Raw genomic sequence first — 12,464 nt, forward strand, 5'->3', positions numbered from 1 at the left:
ATGAGGCATAAATTACTAACTTTTGTAAGGTAGAGATTTGCATGAATTACCTGAAGTTAAACATGAATTTGTACTGATACTGCAGTTTTCAAATGTCTCTTGAGGATTTTATTGATTATTCTCCTCCTATTTTGTGTAGTTCCATAAAACTCAGCGTGATTGAGCGTGGGAAGGAGGCTACTTGTATTTTCCTTTTTTTTTTTTTAATTTTTCAATCTAAATAAGAAAGGAGCTTTACTTGAATTTGAAATCATTACAGTGAATTTCTGCTGGCATAATAAAGGACTTGTGCACCATAGATACCATGCTAGATGTTTGCCATTTCCTATGTGTGAACAATTTATCCAGTCTCCTTCAAATCCTATATATCTGGCATCAGGGATCCAAGTGGTTCTTATTTCATCTGTTGCATTCATCTGTGTTGTCTTCTCTTGACCTTTTGCATTTGTAAGCTTCTTCTGAGCAAGGATCATATCATTATGTTTGCATAGTGAGTCTCACCATTGGACTAGAATCTCTGAGCATTCCTATAATACAAATAATTATGGAAGAAACCAGCCATCAAAGTGCAAATGAAAAGTCACATGTAAGTAATATAGCCAGATCATTATAGTTTAATTAACTGTATAATGAGAAGGAACACTAGATAGCTGCCTAGAAGACAGGTGAGGCCCTCTGAAGAAAATGTATACCTTCTGCTAGAGATAATTCAACTCACACATTTTCACTTTGGTCAACCTGCAAATATCTGAAAAAAAAACGAGGGCTTTGTTTTCTAAATCGAAGTGAGAAGAACTGTCAACTATTGTTAAACCAAATTGTATAAGCATCCAGCAAAATCCTTCAAGTCAGTCTGCTAGGACTGCACCAAATAACTTCTCGTGGAGGATAAAACAGTTAATATATTCAGATGGCTGACTATTATGTAGGACAGAGCTGGAAAGAAATGTCTTATCTAAAACTTCAGACAGAAAAATGTTATTGTTAAGGTGACAGTAATGCAACCCTGTGAATTTCTGACTCCACACCATGAAGCCATGTACTGGATTGCAAAAGCAGATCATAGAATGATAGAACGGTTTGGGTTGGAAGGGACCTCAAAGCCCATCTAGTTCCAACCACACTGCCATTGGCAAGGACACCCTCCGCTAGACCACGTTGCCCAAAGCCCCATCCAACCTGGCCTTGAACATTTCCAGGGAGGGGGCATCCACAGCTTCTCTGGGCACCGTGTTCCAGTGTCTCACCACCCTCACAGGGAAGAATTTTTCCTTATATCTGACTTAAATCTCCCCTCCTTCAGCTTGAACCCATTACCCCTTGTCCTGTCACTACACTCCCTGATAAACAGTCCCTCTCCAGCTTTCCTGTAGCCCCTTCAGGTACTGGAAGGTGCTCTAAGGTCTCCCCAGAGCCTTCTCTTCTCCAGGCTGAACAAGCCCAACTCTCTCAGCCTATATTCATAGAAGAGGTGCTCCAGCCCCCTGATCACAAAATAGTTGTGCCTTTGGCCCTGAGTGTGTTTTAAGACCTTTTCATCCTTTTGGATGAGAAAAATCCTAAAATACTCCAAATTTTACCTCATTCACAGGGTGACACACCTCTTCTACTTCTTAACAGGCAGCCATTTCTGATCAAATCCCATGGGATTTTGCATTCCTTAATCTGCATGTCAGAAGTTAAACAGTAACTTTATTGGAAATGTGAAAAGAAAACAAAAGATTTACAATAAAGCAGTCTCTATGCATATCAGTCTTGTATAAGAAGATCCAGCTACTTCGGACCCCTCCAATCATGTTGTCTTAGGTCATGGTAGACAATCTGGCTTTCAAAATCAAGTTACATAGCAGAAGTAGTAGTGAAAGCATGGCTGTTCTGCTTCCTTCTCAGTTTCACAAGCCAGAAGTTTTCAGCCCTTGGACTGCTTACTTTATTTAAAATTGTGCCCACAGTGTTGATAGAGGTGTCTGAATTTCTCTGTCATTGCATACACCAGCATGGGAGTATAGAAGGCATTCCTGTAAGCTATGCTGTAACCAAAGCAAAAAGAAAATCCTGTTGGATCAATACATTACTTCAATGTTCCATCTTTGCCCATACATGTCTAGCATTTTCATCCTTCCCTTCCCTCCTTCTTTCACTTTCTGCTTTGCCATAGGAAAATAATTGAAAGGGCACAAAAATGCTAATACAAAATAAATTCCTTTTTCAGTTTTTGTTTCTGAAAGCAAAGCAAAAACTGAAGGAAGATTAGGGGGAAGCATGTGAAAGTTATAATAATAATAATAATAATATCATCATAAGGAAAAACTGGCATTATACAACCGTATCTGTTAAAAGTCTTTTTCAGGAAAGAGATCTCAGAGTTCTAGTACACAGGTTTAGGAAAATATCTTGTCATGCTCAGTAGCAGTCAGGGCAATTGAACATTAGGATTTGTTAGAAAAGGAATAGAGAATGTCCAGAAAATATTCTTATGCCACTGTGTGTGTGCACATGCATCCACACGCTGAATGTAAGCTAAGCTATGTTTATCCCATCCCAAAATGGGTATATTCAATCTAGAGAATATGAAGATCAGTAAAAAGGATAAGCAAAGGAAGAAAATTACTCCCAACGCAGGATCAATAGCTGCACCAGGAAGCTTCAGTCCAGAAAAGAGATGGCTGAAGAAGGATGTGACAGAGGTGTTTAACATCTGCAGTACTGTGTCCAGTTCTGGGTTCCCCAGTGCAAGAAAGATACAGAATTACTGAAGCAAGTCCAGGAAGGGGCCACAAAGACCATGAATGAATTGGGACATCTTTCCTACAAGGAGAGACTGGGAGAGCTGGGACTGTTCAGCCTGGAAAAGAGAAGGCTCGGGGGGGAAATCTTATCAATATGTATAAATACCTGGGGGCGGGGAATGAAGAAGAGGGTGTCAGACTCTTCTCAGTAGTGCCCAGTGACATGACAGGAGGCAATGGACACAAATTAAAACACAGGAAATTCAATCTGAGCACAATAAAACTTTTTTTTTTTTTTTTTTTGGGGGGGGGGGGGTGGTCAAACTTGAGGACAGGTTGGTTAGAGAAGCTTTGAAGTCTTCCTAAGTGCAGATGCAGAAAACCCAGCTGGGCACAGTCCTGGAGAACACCTGCTCTAGGTGACCCTGCTTGAGCAGGAGGGTTGGACTAGGTAGTCTCAAGAGGCCCTTCTATCCTAAGGTATTCTGTGGAAAATCCTGACTAATATGGAAAAAGGTGAGCAAGAAAGGATTGTTTTTTCTCTTTCTTAATGATCAGATGGTATCAAAAGGAAATTAGCAAGAGAAAGGTTTGAAACAAATAAAAGGAAGTGGTTTTTATACAGTGCGTAATTGAACTATGGAGCTCCTTATCATAGTGTTTTGTGGATGCTAAATAGCAATTCGATAAATGCATGGAAGAAACATTCATCAAGATCAGTTAAACACAGTATTACCCACAATTCTTGAATTTCCTGAAACTGTAAATCATTGGAAACTGAGAATATACATACAACAGAGACATTAATATATTCTTACCCTTCTCCTCATTCTTCTTTTGACTTTTGTTATTGGTCGCAGTTGAAGACATGACACAATACAGCTGACCTGGCATAGTTGGTCATATGTTTAGAATTATAATACATGTGCACTTTGTAATCCATTTCATTGCAAATGCTCTGTGAAAAGTTCATAGATAAATGGGTAACTATCTTAGAAAAAGAAAATAAGCCTTCAACAAAGAAATTATTTGCAGAGGGCAGATTTGTTGAGCAAGAAAGTTCCATTCTCATGTCTGCTTTTGATGAATGCTGTATTTTGAGACTTTTTTTCCTAATTGATACTTAATCAATCAAGGAAAATCCATACTGAAAACTATTCAAGCACAAGTGAGAATTTAATGTGCTTTTCAGAGGCTTGGTGTGATTCTGAGGAATGTAAGTATAAATAAAATTACTTAAATGACTTAGAGTCAAATAGGAATTAGGAAATCTGTTCCTTTTTGCAAAACACAGGAGTATAGCTGTATATTGGGTGACTGAAGAGTTTCCCATTTTAAAAAGCAAATAGTACAGTTTCAGGAAAATCTGGAGCATATGCTGAAGAAGTGGTTCATCATAATTAATTCTTAGGGAAAATAGTGAAGAACTTGATTTGCACAAGACAGAAAACTGACAATCTCGGTAAAGGACTAAACTGAGGAGACTGTGCCCTGGGGGTTATTTTCTGTTTTGATTATGACAAATCAAGCAAATCAAAAAGCAACCACAGTTTTGACTTACAGTGCAGGGAAAGAAAAGTCTGGATAAGAGAGTTTTCTTATTTCCTTTTTGGCTGAAGACCTGTATATTCAAACTGAGAAGAAAGAACAAGTGGAAGCGACAGGATTTTGTGCAAAGAATCTGTACAAGGTTGAAAATGTTGAAAAATTAGACAGCATGGGGACTAATTGAAGTCTGGGCAAGAAAGTTCTCTCTTGAAGATGAGAGCAGCTGAAGCTGCCTTTGAACTGATGTCAGTGGGACACTGTGATTAAATACATCTTGTTTTTAAAGCGTTGCCAGTCCCTGTGGAGCAGTGATTAGGAACCCAGATCAATTATATGTTGGTATTGTTTTAAGACTGCTTTTTTTCCTGCTGTTGCATACTTTGCAAGCCTTTGGAATGAGATGGTGAAAAGGAGGAACTTCAGGTTACTAACCTGGAAACGCTATTAGTTTTGTTTGGGTAGGAAAAGCCCTGTGGAATATTACATCTATTTCTTCCTCCAAGTTCATTTAGGGTAGTTCAAATTTATTTATTTTATTTTTTTTAACATTTTTTTCCCCCCCACATCTGCCCTGAGTGCTGACCTGCTGTGGCCAGCAGCTGAGCCTGGTGTTTGCTGTGCCTTGAGGCTGTCATGAGCTTCATCTGGAGGGCTGAACGCAGCTGTAAATGTTCTAAGTCCCTTTGTCTGTAGTTTGATTGCTTTGATAATATGCTGGTGTCATGTGTGATGACAATTAAAGAACATTTAAAGCATCAGGCACAAAAGAAACATGAAGGAGCAGTGCTGGATGCAGGGGGGGGAAGAATGCTTTAATTTAACCAGTGAAATCTTAGGGAAAGAAAGAGGAGGAACCTGAGTGCTTAAAGTAGCTTTTAAGCAGAATTTGAGTACCTGTGGTGCTGAGACCACCCACTGAGTCAGGCAGGACTTTGACAAATCTCTCAATTGCTTTCTTTGACCTTAAAGTTTGTGCCTCAGGATAAGCACAATATTATGCCTGTTTTGCTAGGTTGAAACACCACTGAAACTTAGATCAGGACTCTGAGAGCAGGTGGCCTGCTCAGTTTGTGACAGGCTCAATCTGATGGGTTTTCTCCGTGGAAATACAAAAAAGTGCCATTCAGGAAACTTGGACATCATGCAGATTCACACCTGCCACGTCTCAGTGGTTGTCTGCTACTGATAAAACTTCTCCAGAAGAAGGAGGGCCAAAGTCTGTGCCCTTTCTGGGTTCCAGGCTGCAAACCAGGGGCTGAAGTCCTTTGCCTGAGCACTGCTTGTTTCTGTAGATGGTGCTGTCATTTTCCCTTGGAGAAGTCTCTGCTGGATGACTATGTGAAAGTCCAGTGTTACTCCAGAGCCTAGAGCACAGAGATGGCCAGAACTCCCCTGTATGGTGCGATCCACCAAGCTGTTGGACTCCTCGGTAATTAGAGGAAACAGCTAGTTTTGATGACTGATTGGTATCGGTTACCTTTGGGTTATAATCCCTCCTGTCTCTGACTATTCAAATACTCACATGAAAAGTCAAGAAGAAAAAGAGGAAAAATCCCTTCTTGCAAACTGTTTCCATATCTGTTATTCTTAGCCCATTGGCTGCTAATTATTCACTGTTTATGCATGAACTCACATTACTGTACATTGCAGAAAAGGCACCATGAAAGATTTTACAGATTGTGTTTATGAACACAAAGAGCTTTGAAAAACTACTTTTAGTCCATAACAGTCAAGTCAAGCCCACACTCCAGGGAGTCAATCACCTCTTACACAGTTTGGACAGACTTTCCTAAGACTCAGCATATAGTGATTTTGTTCTTTTTAATCATTCTTCCGTGCAGGGATTTAGGAAGGCAAACCCTGGCCATGCCGACAAATGGAATTGGGAGTGTTGGGGTTTCCCAACACTCCCTTTCCTGAAAGAAGTCAAAACATGTATATTTCATTCAGGTTTGTTTTCAGAACAGTGTTTTCAACTGGTGGAGCTGTCCTGTTCAGCAGATTAACTATAGTATATGGAAATAATATATGCTACAGGAAAAAAACTTGGAGTGACACAGTAGTATATGAGAGGCTGCCCTGGAAGGAATAGTTTCCCCCTGAAGGCACTAGAGCTCATTCTGTGATTCCACTATAACTGTGTGCTGTGGTCTCTCAGTATGTAGAAGAGACCCCTGGTAAAAAAAAGGAAATTACTGTCTGCAGACCACATGATCTGAGAGACATGAAAAATGATGTGCTACTTCCAGGGGGAATGATTTACTGGCTCAGAACAGGGACCAACAAAAAAAGGCTTATTTAATTTTGTTTCTTCCTAAAGGATGAGGAGAGGACACGTGTGCTGTGGCTCAGAATATCTATTTCAGATCTTACTCGTAGTGACTTTCCACATGAGATTTCCTCTAGCAGCAAAACCAGCTTAGGATAGCTTTTTCTTTTCATTGTCCCACGGGCTCATTCTTTCCTCTGTGTGATACTGTAAGATTGTGTGTGATGTAATCATCTGAATTAACACAAAACACAGCAAAAAAATCCAAGACTCTTCTGAGTGGAAGAAATGGGATGAGAGAAGAATTTAACTCAGAGGAACATAGTTACAGTACTTATAGTGAGAAGGAAGATATGCCTTGTTAGCATTTAAACGCACATAAGTCAATTCCTGTGCATTCCTTGAAGCCCCAAAAAAGCTCTGTTACAAGTGGAAAAGGCTCCCCACATGACAAGGAATGCAGGTACCCACTGAACAGTGCTATGAGAGGAAAGGAGGAGCCCAGAGCTCCTCCTTCCTCAGCCCTTGGGAATGTCTCTCCGCTTTGGAACTGTGTAGCTATTCCTGGTCACATACTGCTTCTTAACAAAAATAAGGAGGCGCCTGCTCTTGCTACAGAGCAGCCTGCAAGCATTTGCCATCCGTTTTGCCCAGTCCCTGAAGAGCACCATTGCTGGAGCTCTCCCTGCTAGTGCAAACGTAGTTGAGTGCTGCACTGTGGTGTTTCCCTCCTCTACAGGCAGCTGAGCTCTCCCTTTCCAAACAAGTCCAGTTCTTTCTCCATTATCCTGCTGCCTTTTAAGGGCTTTCTGGCAGTCGCTGAAGTGCTTTGCAGAAATTTTGTCGTGGGCTGAAAGTGGTTTAGAAGATTGGTACCCATTCAGCCTCATGCTTAGACATTTAATTTTAATAATCAAATAATCCAGTGGGGCAACTCAAAGGCATAGAGTCCTTTGATAAGATGGATTAAACTTCTCAGAAACACAGGGTTTAATAGCCGTTAAAAGCTATTAGGTTTCTTTATGTGCCTCAGGCATGCCAGCAAAGTTATAGGAGAGTGCTCTGGAGTTCAAATTGGGTGAACTAAAGCTGTTTTCTAGGGGACACGTTCATGTGAGGAAAGGTAAACAAAATACCACAGAATACGTTACAAAAGGAGAAAAAAACCACAGAAAAAGAGCAACCCAAAGAACCCAAAGAGACTTCTTGGGTTGAATTCTGGCCTCAAGAGGCCTGTTCTTCAGAAGCAGCCATGCTACTGCTCAGTTTCTGTTTTGTGGAAGAGCAGATTTAAAAATCATAGAATGATTTAGGTGGGAAAAGACCCTTAAGATCACCAAGCCCACCAGTAACCCATGTCCCTAAGCACCACATCTACACATCTTTCAAATACCTCCAGGGATGGTGACTCCACCACTTCCCTGGGCACCCTGTTCCAGTGCCTGACAACCCTTTCGGTGAAAAAATTTTTCCTAATATCCAATCTAAACCTCCCCTGCTGCAACTAGAGGCTGTTTCCTCTTGTCCTGTCACTTGTTGCTTGGGAGAAGAGACCAACCCCCACCTGGCTACAACCTCTTTCAGGTAGTTGAAGAGAACGATCAGGTCTCCCCTCAGCCTCCTCTTCTCCAGGCTAAACAACCCCAGTTCCCTCAGACGCTCCTCATCAGACTTGTGCTCCAGACCCTTCACCACTCCTTTGCCCTTCTCTGGACACACTCCAGCACCTCAATGGCCTTCTGGTAGTGAGGGGCCCAAAACTGAACCCAGCACTTGACGTGCGGCCTCACCAGTGTCGAGTACAGGGGGACGATCACTGCCCTGGTCCTGCTGGCCACACTATGTCTGATACCAGCCAAGATGCTGTTGTCCTTCTTGGCCACCTGGGCACACTGCTGGCTCATATTCAGCTGGCTGTTCACCAACACCCCAGGTCCTTTTCCACTGGGCAGCTTTCCAGCTACTGTCCACCAAGCCTGTAGCTTTGCCTGGGGTTGTGGTGACCCAAGTGCAAGACCCAGCACTTGGCTTTGTTGAACCTCATACAGTTGGTCTTGGCCCATCGATCCAGCCTGTCCAGATCCCTCTGCAGAGCCTTCCTACCCTCAAGAAAGTCAACACTCCCACCCAACTTGATGTCATCTGGAAACTTACTGAGGGTGCACTCGATCCCCTCATCCAGATCATTGATAAAGATATTAAGGAGAACTGACGCCATGTCCTGGTTTCAGCTGAGATAGATAGAGTTAATTTGCTTCCTAGTAGCCAGTATAGTGCTGTGTTTTAGGTTTAGTATGAGAGTAATGTTGATAACCGTTGATGTTTTAATTGTTGCTAAGTAGTGCTTACAGTCAAGGACTTCCAGCTTCTCATGACCTGCCAGCAAGAAGGCTGGAGTTGCACAAGAAGCTGGGAGGGGGCACAGCCAGGAGAGCTGACCAGATTGTCCAAAGGGATAGTCCATATCATATGACATCATATTCAGCATATAAAGGAGGGGAAGTTGGCTGGCGGGGATGGGGAGGAGGATGGCGGCAATCACTGTTCAGGGATGGGCTGGGCATTGGTCAGTGGGTGGTGAGTAATTGCATTGTGCATCGCTTATTTTGTATATTCTTTTATCATTATCGTTATTTTTATTTTCTCTTCCTTTGCTATTCTATTAAACTGTATTTATCTCAACCTAGATGTTTTACCTTTTTTTTCCCTGATTGTCTTCCCCATCCCGCTGGGGGGGAAGGAGGGCTGAGGAGTGAACGAGCAGGCACGTGGTGCTTAGTTGTTGGCTGGGGTTAAACCACGACACCCCAGCACTGAGCCCACATGTGACCAGCCACCAACTGGATTTAACTCCATTCACCGCCACTCTTTGGGCCCAGACATCTAGCCTGGTTTTTACCCAGCGAAGAGTACACCGGTCCGAGCTGTGAGCAGCCAGTTTCTCCAGGAGAATTCTGTGGGGAATGGTGTTGATATATTTTTTTGTGAATTTGAGGCAAGAAAAAGCCATGGTAGAAGAAAATGGCAACAACAACAAAAATTATTCAACAACAGTAAACCTGAAGTCTTACTCTAGCATCATTATCTTTTTTCACCTAAGAATAGTAGAAAATATGCATAGGACACTTCCCATGACCTCAAAGTTTGGCCACATCTAAAAGGGGTCACCTTTTAGAATGAGGTTACAGGGTGTATAATGCTGATTCTTGGTGAATCTATTGCTGAGGTCCTGAGATACATAATTCATGGCAGTTTCTATGATGTCACATGGTAGACTGGGTAGATGGACAGACTGGGACAGATGTGTTTAATGCAACACAGTGATCACCCATCACTCCTTTGGTTCCTTACAGCATTAACTTTGCTTTCTTCTAAGTGCAATCCTAGGGGGCAAATAGTGCACTGGAACAATGTGTTCTTTGACCAGTGGAAGGGTTGAAGAACTGAAGACACTGGTCTGTTATGGAGTAGTGGCTCAGCTGAATTTTCTTGTGCTTGCTAAAGTGCAAATAGTGACAGTGTTATTCATTTTGATTTTGTTGTAGGGTTTTTTTTTTTCCTAAATCTGGGGAGTTCATAAAAATTTTTCGTGCAGCTTCTCTGTTTAATGATTCTTGCTCTCACACTACAGCTGTTTTAATCAGCAGAGAAATTAATAAGGTGTCCCTTCTTGATTAAAGATTCATTTCCATGAAACATGCATTCATATAATATCTTTGAGACCTCCCTGGTCTGCCAGATATAGTTGAAACTGGCCAACAGCTTCAGCAGTTATACTGCAAAGAGTGGATCGATGGATGAAAAGTGATGACAGAAACCTGCCAGCTTCAGCATAACATCACTAAAAATGTTGTTCTTAGCTTTGATGTCTGTCAAATAGAATTATACTAGCTAATTTCTTCCCTACTAATCCCCAAAATAAGGCCTATTAGGTGCTTGGATTTCATAACAATTTAATGAACCCAACACGATGACTTGAAAGTGCTATTTTATCATTTTGGATCCAGGGAGAAAGCTGCTATCTTTGCTAGGAAGCATTAGACCTCACTTCTCCTCACCTGCACTGAACAAACTATTTTGTTACACCTTTTATTACTGTAAATGTTAAAATAATAAACACTGGCTGCAGTTTTGCCTCCTGAGGATGCCCTTTCCACTGCCTTTCAGTATCCTATTGAAGAGCATGGGGCAAATTTGGCCAGCAGTTCCATGGATGCAAACATAAAATATGTGTGATAAAGTCTGGACCTGTCCCCTGAACATCCTGGTCTGCAATTTATTGCAAACAACTTGAGCAGTCTGAGCCTAGTGAAGGTTTTAAAGTCCTACCATGCAGCTCGAGGAGCCCCTCGACCTTACAGCCAGCCCAAACAGGGAAAAGAGCTACACTTTGCTGGAATTACGCAGAGTTCAATCAAGGTGTAACAGTTGTAACAGCTCTACCTAGCTTTGCAATTCTGGCTCTAAGCGTTCCAATAAGTTACTATTTCCAAAGCCTTGATGGTTTGTGATTTCACATCTCTCGCAGAGGACCCATTTTTTCCAAGCTTCAACATCTGCAGGAGGCGGAGTGGCTGTATGTGAGACAAGGAGGCAGAGAATGATCCCTCCAGCTAAGGCAGGGATACTGTTAAGGGCACAATAATCTCTTTCTTCCGAGAAGTGATGGAAAAGCTCCATAATGGAGCAGACGTTCCCTGAACTGTACAGATGTCACATTAATGCCGTACCCAGGTGTACAATGGAAGCTAATTGAGGCAATCGAGCAAAAGATTGGTGCATCGCAAAAGATGTCAGTCCGGCACGCAGAACCCAGGTGTTCTGTGGGAACAAATTAGATCAGGGAGCGAAGGCGAGACGAGGCTTTGACAGGGGAGGCAGGAGGCTTGGGAGGGAGAAAAAGCAAAAGAAAGGAATAATTAAATTAAGGAGTTTGGTACAGCAAGGAGGGGGAATAGTGCTGAAAAAAGATTCACAGCGTGTGGCTCAGTGCAGGGCTTTGGGGCAATTGGTAGACTTTGACGAAATGAGTGCCGGGAAGGCTGTTCCACGCTGAGGGTCCCCGATGCCAGTGGTCCTGCTACCACAGGGGCTCAGTGGCAGATTTTGCCAGCAAGTTCCTTCCAGCAGAGCCTGGGAATGCAGTCTGGGAGGAGAGCGAGGGAAGCACCAGGGAGGCCCAGCGATGGGTGCTCTACAGTCCCCATCACCCCAGCTGAAATCTTTCATGAGAAGACAGTAATAGCCTTTCTGACAGAGACAGGTTTCTAAAACATTCCTTACGCCCCCGATTTGAGGTTACTCTCCTCTGCGTAAAAACTAGTCTGAAGGCTGCTCTGCGGTGCTGCTGGAGTACAGACCTTTGTCCATGGGGAAAGTGGAGAGCTGGGCACACCAAGGGCTGGGCTCTTCCCATCTCCAGTGCCAACCTGAGACACGTGGAGCAGCAGTCTGCGCCTCTCTTTCTCCCTTGATGGCAAAGGGGGACCAGAACCCGTAACGTGGGTAAGATGTCTCAATTTTAGACTTGCCAGCTTAAGGTGAGATGCCTCCTGACGCAGGAGTAGTACTTGTTTCTAATCAGATAAGTTTAGCAACCTGAAAGCTTCACTGCATCAGGGTACCACTGCTGTAGGATGGTGTAACATCTGTCTGGAGAATTTGTTTGCAGTCCATGGGGTTACCCACCATAATTTTCAGCTGTTTGCAGGCTGAGTGTTCGCTTTGTGCATATTAAGCTATTTTACTGCTTGTTCTTACTGATGTAACATAACAATGACATGAAAATGGTGTCGGCTCTGAGTTTCCTGTGGAATTTGGCTTGTTTTGCCACCATCTGTCTGTATTACTGACTTCGAAAACTGTAAACTGTGAGATAAAGACTGATAGTTTTGTCAAGCCACCTCTCTGGTGTTTAG

The sequence above is a fragment of the Balearica regulorum genome, chromosome Z (assembly GCF_011004875.1).
Source record: "Balearica regulorum gibbericeps isolate bBalReg1 chromosome Z, bBalReg1.pri, whole genome shotgun sequence".
In the NCBI taxonomy this organism is placed as follows: domain Eukaryota; kingdom Metazoa; phylum Chordata; class Aves; order Gruiformes; family Gruidae; genus Balearica; species Balearica regulorum.